The 11,952-nt window shown below is 34.4% G+C and overlaps 1 pseudogene across 1 annotated transcript; it reads right to left on the minus strand.

Annotated features, from left to right (window-relative positions):
• Window positions 1-2,973: 2,973 nt before the first annotated feature.
• LOC143605429 (putative LRR receptor-like serine/threonine-protein kinase At1g07650) lies at window positions 2,974-10,589 on the minus strand (annotated as a pseudogene). The gene is made up of 22 exons (XR_013148533.1): window positions 10,518-10,589; window positions 10,337-10,405; window positions 10,177-10,248; window positions 9,993-10,064; window positions 9,843-9,914; window positions 9,684-9,755; window positions 9,229-9,300; window positions 9,075-9,127; window positions 8,924-8,995; window positions 8,761-8,832; window positions 8,615-8,680; window positions 8,435-8,500; window positions 8,310-8,348; window positions 7,436-7,494; window positions 6,972-7,357; window positions 6,634-6,820; window positions 6,305-6,445; window positions 5,886-6,004; window positions 5,579-5,789; window positions 4,536-4,776; window positions 3,491-3,641; window positions 2,974-3,414 (listed from the first exon to the last, which is right to left on the minus strand). The product of XR_013148533.1 is annotated as a putative LRR receptor-like serine/threonine-protein kinase At1g07650 (transcript).
• Between the last annotated feature and the right edge of the window lie 1,363 nt (window positions 10,590-11,952).

Consider the following 11,952-nt stretch of genomic DNA (forward strand, 5'->3'; position numbering starts at 1 on the left):
GATGGGGCACTTCTTTTGGGAATGTAAGAAGGACAACATGTGTTTCAACTGTGGGGACGCTGGTCACAAGGCTTATGAATGCAAGAAGCCCAAAGCAGGAGGGGGAGAAGCGGGAAGGAAGGCGCAGACTTAGAGTTCTTTGACAAGGAAGGAAGCTGAAGTAAGGAGCACTCGAGAAGCATGAGTTATTTTGTTTAAGAATTATGTATATATGACTTTAAGGATTTCGTGTCTATTATTTAAGCTTAAATTTTAGACTTATGATTGGAGGTGATGATTATGGATTGAATTATGATATGAACGGGTCTTTGTGAACGACAAGGTGATACGTGACCTTAAAATTTTAAAGTAAACGGTAGTGAATACATTATCCGGCTATTATTTTTTACTAAACTGTAACACCCTAGGCAAATCCCACATAGACCGTGACCAAGAGAGATCATTGGTTCATAAGTAAACGTCCTGCCTCTTAAATCACAAACACGTTTTGGGCTTAATGTTAGTGGAACAGATGAGAGCTCCACAGTTAAGCGTGCCCGTAAACTCTTTATGGGCAAAACGGACAATATTGATGGTGCGATGAGCTAGATGTTACATAAACAAATAAACTCCCATGATTATTGGAATCAAACATTTTTAGAATGGGTATCAAAACCTTTAAAGCCAATTTACGTAAACCCAAAATGATAACTCGATTATAACCGAAATTTTACCTCGACTTGTTTTATTTATTTATATATATTAAAACGAAAAGATGTTATATTTATAATTTATGGTTGATGATCTCAACATTATTTCATGGTGTCATAAACTCAACCATGTTTATAGCTAATGGTTAATGATCTCATTTTACGCTATATTCGATACGAAGAATCCATCTATGCTTATATTTTATGTATAATGGTCCGTTGTATATAGCATTCACCTTCATAGGACCACCTATGCTTTAAGTTCAATAGTTTATAAATAATGATCCATGTCTATGCCATATTTAAATACAAAGAACCCTTCCACTTGTAATGCTTTATTTTGTAACCAATGTTATCTACTTAACGACCAAGTTTCCACAATTCAAGGATTATTGTTGAGTAAAATAAGCTTACATTACATTTAGTGGAAATTGTTTTATTTTAAATTTTATAAATACATGTATAATATATAAGAATTAAAACGATAGGCTTTTGGATAACTTTTCACCCGTTTGACGTCTTGTCCTGTTAGTCATTTGACGAGTAAAGAAAGGCATAACCAATGGTGGACCTACCTTTTACGTAAAGGTGTCGGCCGACCCCTATGAAAAAAAATTTTAGTGGATATATGTATTAAAATCCTACTGACCCTATGAAATTTTGACACCGACTCCTGCGAAATTTTGAGAACCACAAAACGACCTTGTGAAATTTCGAAAAGACCAAATAATATTTCGATACCGACCCTAATAAAAATAAATTTACATATTTACAATTATAATTATATAAATGTATATAAATAATTTATCTAATTAAATTTGAGTTTAATATAAACAATTTTGATACAAATTTAAGCCTAAATGCCCATCATCTATACCCAATTTTTAAGCCCAATTTCCAAACTCCCCACTCAATCTATATTTAATTTAATTAAAGATGTTATAATGGCGCAAGTAATATTTCGAGGTGAGTTTAGGGAATTAAGAGCTTTAAACTTAAAAGAAAATGTTTCGGCTCTCTATATACATTGTTTTACTCACCAACTTTATTCACATTGGTACATCGTTTATTGAAGTTAGCTCTCGTATTATCCGTCACAACCGCAAGATTTAAAAGATGTTTTCTGGCGACGAAGTACGTGAAGTCGAATTTGCGTTACTAAATGAGTGTGAAGATTTAAATAATATTTTTATTTATTTCATTGAGAATGACTTGCTTATTAATGTCAACCAAATGATATTTTGGTTGGGTTTCAAAAAATAAAAACCAATAGAAAACAACTTTAGATATTTTTGTATTTTAGCGATGCACTTCAAAAGAAGTTTCACATACTTTTTTAGGTTACATGATATTTTGTATGATTATCTTTTTCTATATATGACCCGACCCGATTTGACCTGACTGGAATGACCGAACCAGAGAAAAAAACTTGTATACCGATTACCTGACCCAAACAACAGAACCGGACCGAAAAAAATATATATAGAGATAGTCAACTAATTACTGCCCCAAAAATTTTCCGACCTCTGTGAAAAAATTTTCTGCATTCGCCACTCACATAATCAGATCATCCCGTTAACTTGTAGATGGTTGATATGTGAACACACTCACGGAATCACGGTAGTGGGGAGGTGTATAGATAGGCCCAAACTGATTTGAGATAAACAGATTAGACAGGATTTGCTCAAGTTGCACATCTCGAAAGGACCTGTAGGACCTTTTTTATCTTTACTTTGTCTTAGGAGCTTAAATCCTTCTACACTTTAGGCAAACAATTATATGCTCATATGTTGTTTACAATGTTACATCTATTACTATTTTATTATATTACTTTTGCGGTACTCCTTTTGTTATTGGTAGATTCCTATTTCTGTAGCTTCAGGTTAGTATCTTTGTATGTCGTTTGTTTTGGGGCTAAAGGTTTCACCAGAATCAGCCTCTCTACAGAAACAATCTAGCCTCCGAAACCCTCGTCAACGCAATGGTCCATTCATAACATTTTCTAACAATAGTCATCGAAACCCCAAGCAAAAACATGTTTTTGTTTGAATTTAATAGCACAAAACAACCCGCTCTCTGAAACTCGAGTAGCCACTCACAATAGCCGTCAAAAACCTAACAATAATAGCATCCCATCATCAAAGTTTAGTAGCATAAATAACGTGTTCTCCGACACACTAGCCACCAGTGCTCCAAGCTAATCTACAAGTCGTTTCCCGTTCTCGGATTGCATGAGAATATCATAATGTTTATATAACTACTCTGCTAGTCTAAATCATCCTTTGATGAGTTTTGACTCTTATTACTTGCACCTTCTTACATAATGAGTACTTATTGTCTTATACACAATAAATTACACATTTGCATGCTTGTTAGTTGTTTTTCCTACAATTTTCAAATACCTATGTTAAGGGAGCAAGGACTCGGTACTCGGGTCATTACTCATGGTGAGGGTTTCACTAGGATTCTGCCAAAAGTGATTTCTTAAGGCCTTAAACTTGGGGTTTATAGTTGAAAACCCCAGGTCCGATAGCAAATCTTGAACACTGCTTCGACCCTCTAGCATGTTCAAGGCTTGAGACATTGTTGGTCTAAGTGTCGGTGATACATTCGTGCATAAAAGGGCCACGTTCAGAACCGTCATTGCTTCCTCGGATGAATATTCTGACCCTAAGTCTGGATCAACCAGGTCTAATAAGCTTCCCCTTTCTTGTAAAACATATGCCTACAAAACAAATGCACGTGTTACAGTTGAATTTTTGGGTCAAAGAATATCGGTTTTTGGTTGGCAGTTATTTTACCCAATCGAGAAGGTAAACAAAGTCTTCTTTTGGCCTGTAGTTGGTGTTACTTTTTCCACTAACAATTTCTAGTGCCACGATTCCGAAACTATAAACATCTGCCTTCGGAGTCAAGTAACCGCGCATGGCATACTCTGGAGCCATATAACCTCTAAGAACCAAAAATTAAAATAAAACAAAAAAAATATGAGAACCAAAGCACGGTTGTCAACTATTATGTAATCGAAAAATAATGGTGGCAATTTAGATCCATTTACTAATGAGTGAGTTGATTGACGTGATTTGGTCGATGTTTTATCTCAAACAAGTCTAGTAGGCTCAGGGGTGTAAACGAGCCAAACCGCTTGTGAGCTGCTCGAGATTGACTCGCTAAAAGCTTAAATCAAGCGAAGTTTAAACAAGCCGGGTCCTAAAAATAAGCTTATTTAATAAACAAGTCCAAGCCCGAGTTTCACTTATCAAGCTAGCACTGGCTCACGATCCTATTATTTATACAACTGTTATTTTATTTATTAAATATATAAAATAACTAAATAATATATTATGTTGTCTATAACAATTTTACTTAAACGCATATATAAAAATTATAATTAGAAATGTACAAAAAATAATTATATATGTATATAAATTATTAATAAATAATAAACCAGCGGAGCCCAAGCTGAACTTGAGCTTGAATACACGAGCCAAGTTGGAGCTTTAGAAATACAGCTTGAAATGGGCCGAGCTTCAGCTAAAGCTTAACCCAGCTTGTTTACACCCCAAATAGGCTTAATTAATAATATGAGCTAAAAAAGGAACGGGTCATACGAGTTGAAAGTCCCCCAAACTCTGTTTTAATACATAAAACCTCCTAAACAGTTTTTATTCAAAGATTTAGATATTTTTTTATAAGAATATTCCTTTTTTGCAATCATAATGGAGAAAAAAGTGTTTGCGGATAAACTTAACTCGACCCGCTTTGTTTTGAATAGAACTAAAAAATTGTCCATTTCAATCCGAACCAGTTTTGGCAAGTATGCATATGTAAAATTAGAGAACATACATTGTTCACGCAATACGAGTGCTGATGTGTGTATTCCAGTCATCATTGAGCTTTGCTAAACCGAAATCAGATATTTTTGCATTGAGATTTTTATCAAGCAAAACATTGCTAGTCTTGATATCTCTATGCACAATTTTTAGTTGTGATTCTTCATGAAGGTAAAGCAAACCTCGGGCTATCCCTATGCATATCTTCAACCTCACAGGCCATGTCAGTTTTGCTTTCGACACTTTGTCTCGTCCTGTAGGATTTAATCACAGCCGTTGGATATTTTACATTAGTGTGATCAATATGTTTCTTTTTCCAAATAAATTTTGATGATTGTTATAGAGTTGAAAATTTCAACCCATTTATTTTGGAATTGATTTATTTGGATTGTGTTTTATCTCAAATGGGTCAAATAAAAGATTGGGATAAAAGGGGATCGGGTCAAACAGGTGAAAAGATTTTGTAAGAATACTCTTTAGTTGCAAAAAAGATAACTAAAAATGAACAAAAAAGTTTTTGTTGGTCAACCTGGCCCCATTTTCACCTGTACTAAAAAATACATGTTCTGATTTTCGTCCCATTTCTTTACCCATTACTATGGGGTAAGCGAGCCAAGCTGCTCGTGAGCAAACCAAATGGTTTCAGTCCGTAACAGATATCGGCTCGCTGAAAGCTCGAATCAACCCGAGCTTCAATGACTTCGCACCTAAAAATAAGCTTATTATAAACGAGCCCGAGCTGGAGCTTCAAATTAAAATCATGTTCAAATGAACTAAATAATATATATTGTGTTATATATAAATATTATTGTTGTATATATAAATTAAATAAAAACATACATACATACATACATACATACATACATACATACATATATATATTAATAAATAAAAGCAGAACGGAGCTAGAATATTAAATATAGGGCTAGAAATGAGCTGAGCTCAAGCCTAGTCGAGCACGATCTCGCTCAGCTCGTTTACACTCCTACCCGTTACCCCAGCCCGTTACCCCAACCCGTCCATAGCATCTCTGCTAATTAATACTTTTAAGCTTACCGAAAATAGCACGAGATACGCAGTTATTCTCCATGTACTCATATATTAAAGACAACTGGTTCCCTTCAACACAGCATCCATAAAGTCTGACAAGATTTGGGTGTTGTAGTGCTGAAATCATGCCAATCTCATTGACAAATTCACGGGTGCCTTGTTTTGACTTTGATGATAGTTGTTTCACAGCAATTATTGTCCCGTCCAACAATCGACCCTACATAAAATATGGTTTTTAGTAACACAAGAATATATAATGCTGTGTTTTTGTACTTGTGTTTGATCAACTGAAAGTTTAACATGATAATATTACCTTGTAAACTGCACCAAAACCACCTTCTCCAAGCTTGTTTGATGGATCAAAGTTGTTGGTTGCTGCTTTAATCTGCCTTAGAGTGAATATTCCTGTTTGTAGATCTAGACCTTTAAGCTCTGTTAAACAATAAGTCTTGTGATTAGTTGCTGCAATATGTAATCGTTAGAAGACAGAACTAGAGATGGGAATATAGGTCGGTTGCGTAACGGGTTGGATTGACTCGCTGTTGACAGTTATATGTCCATTTCTTAGAAGTCTATAAATGTGTTTAACTGTTACTTTATTGCAATAGTTATTTAAATCTTTGAATAAACGGCTTAGGAGAGTGTGTATCAAGCTTTTGATGCGACTCATTCGAAATAAGAGCAACCCACTCTTAAGTAATCAGAATTTAGAAGATAACAAAATATGCACACCTTTATCTGCTGCATTTTTCCCCATAATGTAGCCTTTTCTCCACAAGATAAAAATGATTAAAAACACACAAAACAGTCCAGCAGCCGCCGCGACTACTAAACGAAGATCAATCTTTTTTCTAAAATCTGGTGGCTTGAAATCTGTATAAACAAGGTGATGAATGGACAATGAGCGACATTATAACATTGTAAGCCAACTTCAGAATGCCAACTTTGACTTCAAAAGTCAAAGCATACAATTCTATTCATCTTTTTGTTGGGTTGGTTTATGCAATCTTTAATCTTAAAAATAAAAGATTGGTGAAAATCAGATATGGGAAAATACTTACTCGGTTCAACTGATATAAGCGGACCATAACTTCCTCTAAGAGGAATTCCAATAGTGCCTTTTCCAGCCCAGAAAAGTTGAATTTTGAGTGTATTGTTCTTCACATCAACCATGTAACTCTTTATAACAGGCTTCCCCGTACCTCCAGCCTCTTGTACTATATCAAAATCCTTTAGTTTCAACTCTCCCTGCATTGAAATACTTAGAAATTGTTAAACTTTGGCCATGTTGACTTTTTTTCCTTGAAGTGAAGCCTAATAACTGGCTGAGGTAACCTTAAAACAAACGTTTTGAAACAGGTTTGTTACAAATGTATGCAATATTCAAAAGTAGACTTACCTGCACGTAAACATCGAATACACGCTTCCCGAGACTGTTAAATGTGTTATCTTGGGTGAAAACAATCTCTGCAAAGTGGAGTTTAACCGTATAGTTCCCGTTCATAAGGCACAATCCATAATAAGTAAGAGATATAGCAGTGGTGCGTGCTGACGTGTACAATTCTGTCTCATTTCTGGGAACATTACGGAGCCTAGATGTGTTGGAAAGAATATAAACATCAGAATCATGGTCATCATCTAAGAAGTTCCCTGTGCTGCTAAATGCCCAATTTCTATCATAGTAAAACGTTGAGGCGCCTTTGCTTTCTGTATCGGATTCGTATTTGATGGTGTTGTTGATGTTTACTTCTTTGCCCCCACAATTGATGTATAGAGAATGGATTTCTGATGCAAAAATGTCATTTAATGAAGACATGAGGTGAGGGTTGATATGTATGTATTGACGTAAATATCTTTACTTACGCTGTTTAATCGATTTAGTACATGGGAAATCTTTCATGAGGCATGGAGGAATATTGTTTCTGTATAAGAAATACAAGACAAAGAAATCACTACGTAGTTTTGATGGATACATATAGCTCGATGTGATTTGTGTGAGCTCCCGGCCGGTCCTGGGCCCACCTTTAATACCAAGTTAGGCCCGGTTCTGTACCTCTCTTAGGCCCGGTTAGGCCAGTGTTTCTGGTGCTAACTACCTGGTCCCTTGAGGTGGTATATATTGTTTTTCCATGTCATGTAAACTCTCTCCATCCCAAAATAATTGTCCACACACAAAGTAAAAATCTCAATTTAAGATGTGTGTAATTAATGTAGTTTTTAGATAGAATGTTACCTTTGCATTTAAAAGAAACTTGAATTTTTTATAGGTAATTAAGGGTATAATGGGAAAAGGTGTGAATTATTACTATCTGAATATTGAAAGAACACAATCTTTTCGGGAGAAACCTAAACAGTATCATGGACAATAACTTTTATATACTGAAACTGTTTCTACATCTGGTAAAATGTGAATTGTATATTTTCATGCTTCATTAAACCAATTAAAAATATATATAATTTAATTCTACATGCAAATAGCTTTATTTTCTGTAACTTAAAAACCTAGTTTTAACTGTATTTTACTATTTAATAATATATAAGATGAAAACATAGTAAAAAATCAGAACCGATTGGGACAGCGAGGCCCAAATCACTCCTTTTTATGTGAAGGACCAGGCTTTAGCAACTATTTAGGACCGGGCCTGGACCTAGGCCCAGTTAGGCTCAAGTTATGATGCTTTCACAATGACCAGCGTAATAGTGTGACCTTAAATATATATAGGGTCATGTGTCTTACTGTTTATTTGTGGTCGAAGAATAGCTCTCCACCACGTTTCTGAGTCAAGTAATGACAGGTTTGGTTATAGCATAAAACCATGCACAAATCCAGCTTATATATATGAAAATAGAAAATAAACTTACACTGTCCCTCGTTCACATGCATTTGGAGCAGAAGAATCCCAGGTAAATTGGTTATAAGAAACATCCCTGTAAAAGCATGTAAACATATAAACATAACACACCACTAAAATTTCATTTCTGATCATTCGATTGTATAAACATGTAGTGAAATGATAACTATTAGGGCCAGATTATCCTTACACGTCCTTGGTACTTGGGAAGATCCATGCAGGCATAGGTCCAGTAAGATTATTTGCTGTCAAATAACTATTAAATAGTGGTTACCCTTAGAAATTTATCGTAGTTACAAGAAGACAAGATAATATTGTTCAGGACAATTCCCATACATGTGATATGTTTTTCCTAGTTGGGCAAAAGATGGCGGGATCTGGCCAGTCAAGTTGTTGAAACTGAGGTCTCTACATCAATAAAAGTAGATCCAAAATAAATTCCAAGAAAATGTAAATTTAAAAAGTACCAAATATATCCAATACATGATAAATTGCTTACATAGTTTTCAGAGAAAGCATATTCCCTATATAGTCAGGGATTTTCCCATGGATCAAACAATTTCTAAGTACCCTGTAAATTTACATATTGTAATTAATATCTTCACTTGGATGCTAAAATAAGGAATCATCATACAAATATAAATGCTCACAATTTATTCAGTTTCATTTTCTGCACTGATGGGAAACTAAGTCACTGATTCTCCTGTAACAAGAAAAATAATGTAAATCACTTTGTATATTCTGTCACCTCAATGGAACAAATACAACCAAAAAAAGCTTGAAAGATAAATAAAGCATGCATACAGATCATTTAGTTGTGTTAAGACAGAGATATTAGAAGGAATTGGCCCCTCAAGAGAACAACCTTGCATATGCCTGCAAAATAAACCAAATATTAATGTCTTAAAAATCAAATAGAGGTGGATTATAAGTGATTCGATTAATGCATCTGACCATTAATGGTTGAACCAAAACACTTTCTGTCCAAAAAACAACCTCGTTAATAAAATTTACCTTTTTTATTAAAGTTATGAATTTAATAATCTGAAAGGTTTATGCAAAAATACACTTTGGACAACTTTTGACTTGTTACCTTTTTCGCAGGCCTTTGTTATTTTACCTGTTTGACCCATTAGAGGTAAGAGAGAACCCGCATCCACCCATTCATACGTAAACGGGTCATAATATCCACCCCAGTGATTAATATACCCCTAGCATGATGGGAACTTTACAAATACATGCAAAAAATATTCTCTTACAATTTCGCAATCTGTGTCCACTGACTAATGAAGCTTGGTATCTTTCCAGTGAAATTATTGTCACTTATTCTCCTAAAAATTTTTAAAAAACACGTAAGTTAAAGATATGCCAAACATATATGGATTATCATTCAAGTTTATATGATTTATCATACTCACAGATCAGTCAAGTTGGTAAGTTTTCCAAGTGCAGCAGGCAGCTCTCCGGTAAAATCATTTGAAGTTATAACTCTGGGAATACAAAGTTTTACATGATCATGAATATATTTTCAAGAAAAAAAATATAAGGAAAAAGGTGAAAATAATTACAGTTTCTGCAAATCTTTCAGGTTTGCAATCCCTGGGTGTATGGGTCCTGAAAAGCGATTTCCTTCTAAGCTCCTACAAAATTCAAGTAGCTATTAAGCATCAAAATTGAGTGTAAATGTGTGTCATCTTACTTCGTTTTTACTATTTTTTATTCAAGGACAAAAGAAGTAGTGATGTGGCTTACAACTCTTGGAGGGTGGTCATTCTGGTAAGAACTTTTGGAAACGGCCCAGATAAGCGGTTTCCCATGAGAGAACTGCATATATACACAGTAAAAATATCACAGTCAAATAGGTATTCTTGCAAGCAAAAAACTGGCAATGAGAGTGATAATCTGTCCATACAGGTTGTACAATTGCATAGTAGCCCATTCAGAAGGAATGGTTCCATTGATGTAGTTACGACTGAGATCCCTACATTAAAAAAACATGATTATCATATCACTATGATCATTGCTTAAAAAGAAAAAAATTGAAAAAGAAATCTATAGCGTAATATCTTATTATGCCGGGATATTTTTCTTACAAAACTCGAAGGTACCGAAGCTTGGAAAACTCGGACGGAAGAGTGCTTGAGATGTTCTGGGATTTAATATATCTGCATTGTAACAAAGAATGATAGTAATATATACATGTGTTTTATACCAATATATTACGAAATTTAACAAGCACTTGATGTGTGTGATGTCTCAATTAATTAAATAGCTAGTAAACATAAATTTTCTTACTAACAGTTTTTTTCTTCAAAAAAAAAAGTATACTGTTAGTTTTTTCATAAAGTTTCTTGTCTCCGGTATTTTCATATAAACTCTATATTTCTTTCGTCCAGAAATCATATCTAACTTTCGGTTTAACAATGGTCTTACTTAAATTGATTAAAATAAATTCCCAAAATCTCACTTAATAAGCACAAAATATAGAACATGTATTAACCATGGTCAAGGTTACCAATTTTGAGTATTGTTTAATAGGAAGCATGTGATAGTGACTGAAAAATATTTAACAATTAGACAATCCAAACGAACAAGGTTAGTTGAATTTTAGAATTAACATTCCTGTGTAACAATAGTAATATTTGAACTTATACACACTGTAATACAGAAATTAAAAAAAATCTTCAGCTACTGAGTTAACAGATAATTCAAATACAGTTTTTTAATTATATTTCTAAAATAATTACAAGTGATGCAATATTCTAGAGAGTGATGGGTCTGTTTTCCTGTGCAGGGTGATGAAGTCAAAGTGTGTACAATCTAAAAAATGTGGGCCAGTGAGTACCGCTAATACCAGATCAGCAGTCAACAAGCTGGGTTGACCACAATTTCAGTCAACGCTACTATCCTCGCCTCCTCTCTTGCCTCTAGGTACTCACATGTTTTATTTCTTAAAAGTTAGCAAAATCAGCGATGAATTCAATACATCCTCCAGATTTATCATTTCTTTTCATATTTTAATATCCTATGTGGACTCATAACTCATTAAATATTGAAGGACAGAAATCACAGTGATTGATTAATCGTTCACAATATGCATCAAGCTCACAAAATTAACCAAATTAATTATAGTTTCCAGATTCAAAACAGAAGTATTAACATCTGGCTCACAAATTTTACCAAATTAATTATAAATCCGAATACGTCACAAACGGTAACGGCTTCGATTCATTAGGTACCAAGCGGCGCCACGAAAACCAACACCCGATACACAAACAATTTAAGCACAAACACACGGAAACAGAAAAATAAAGAACACGACAATATAACATGGTTCAGTCACCTACGTCCACTGCTGCAGCTAGGGTCTACAACGAAAGTATTTATAGAATAATAAACCGTCATAATCCTACCACAATTAACATCTAACTCACAAAATTAGCCAAAATTAATTACAGATCCGAATACGTCACAAACGATAACGGCTTCGATTCGTTAGGTACCAAGAGGCGCCACGAAACCAACACA

This window comes from Bidens hawaiensis, unplaced genomic scaffold (genome assembly GCF_021521415.1).
Source record: "Bidens hawaiensis isolate Kalapana, Puna unplaced genomic scaffold, B.hawaiensis_p1.1 tig00069339_1, whole genome shotgun sequence".
Lineage (NCBI taxonomy): Eukaryota > Viridiplantae > Streptophyta > Magnoliopsida > Asterales > Asteraceae > Bidens > Bidens hawaiensis.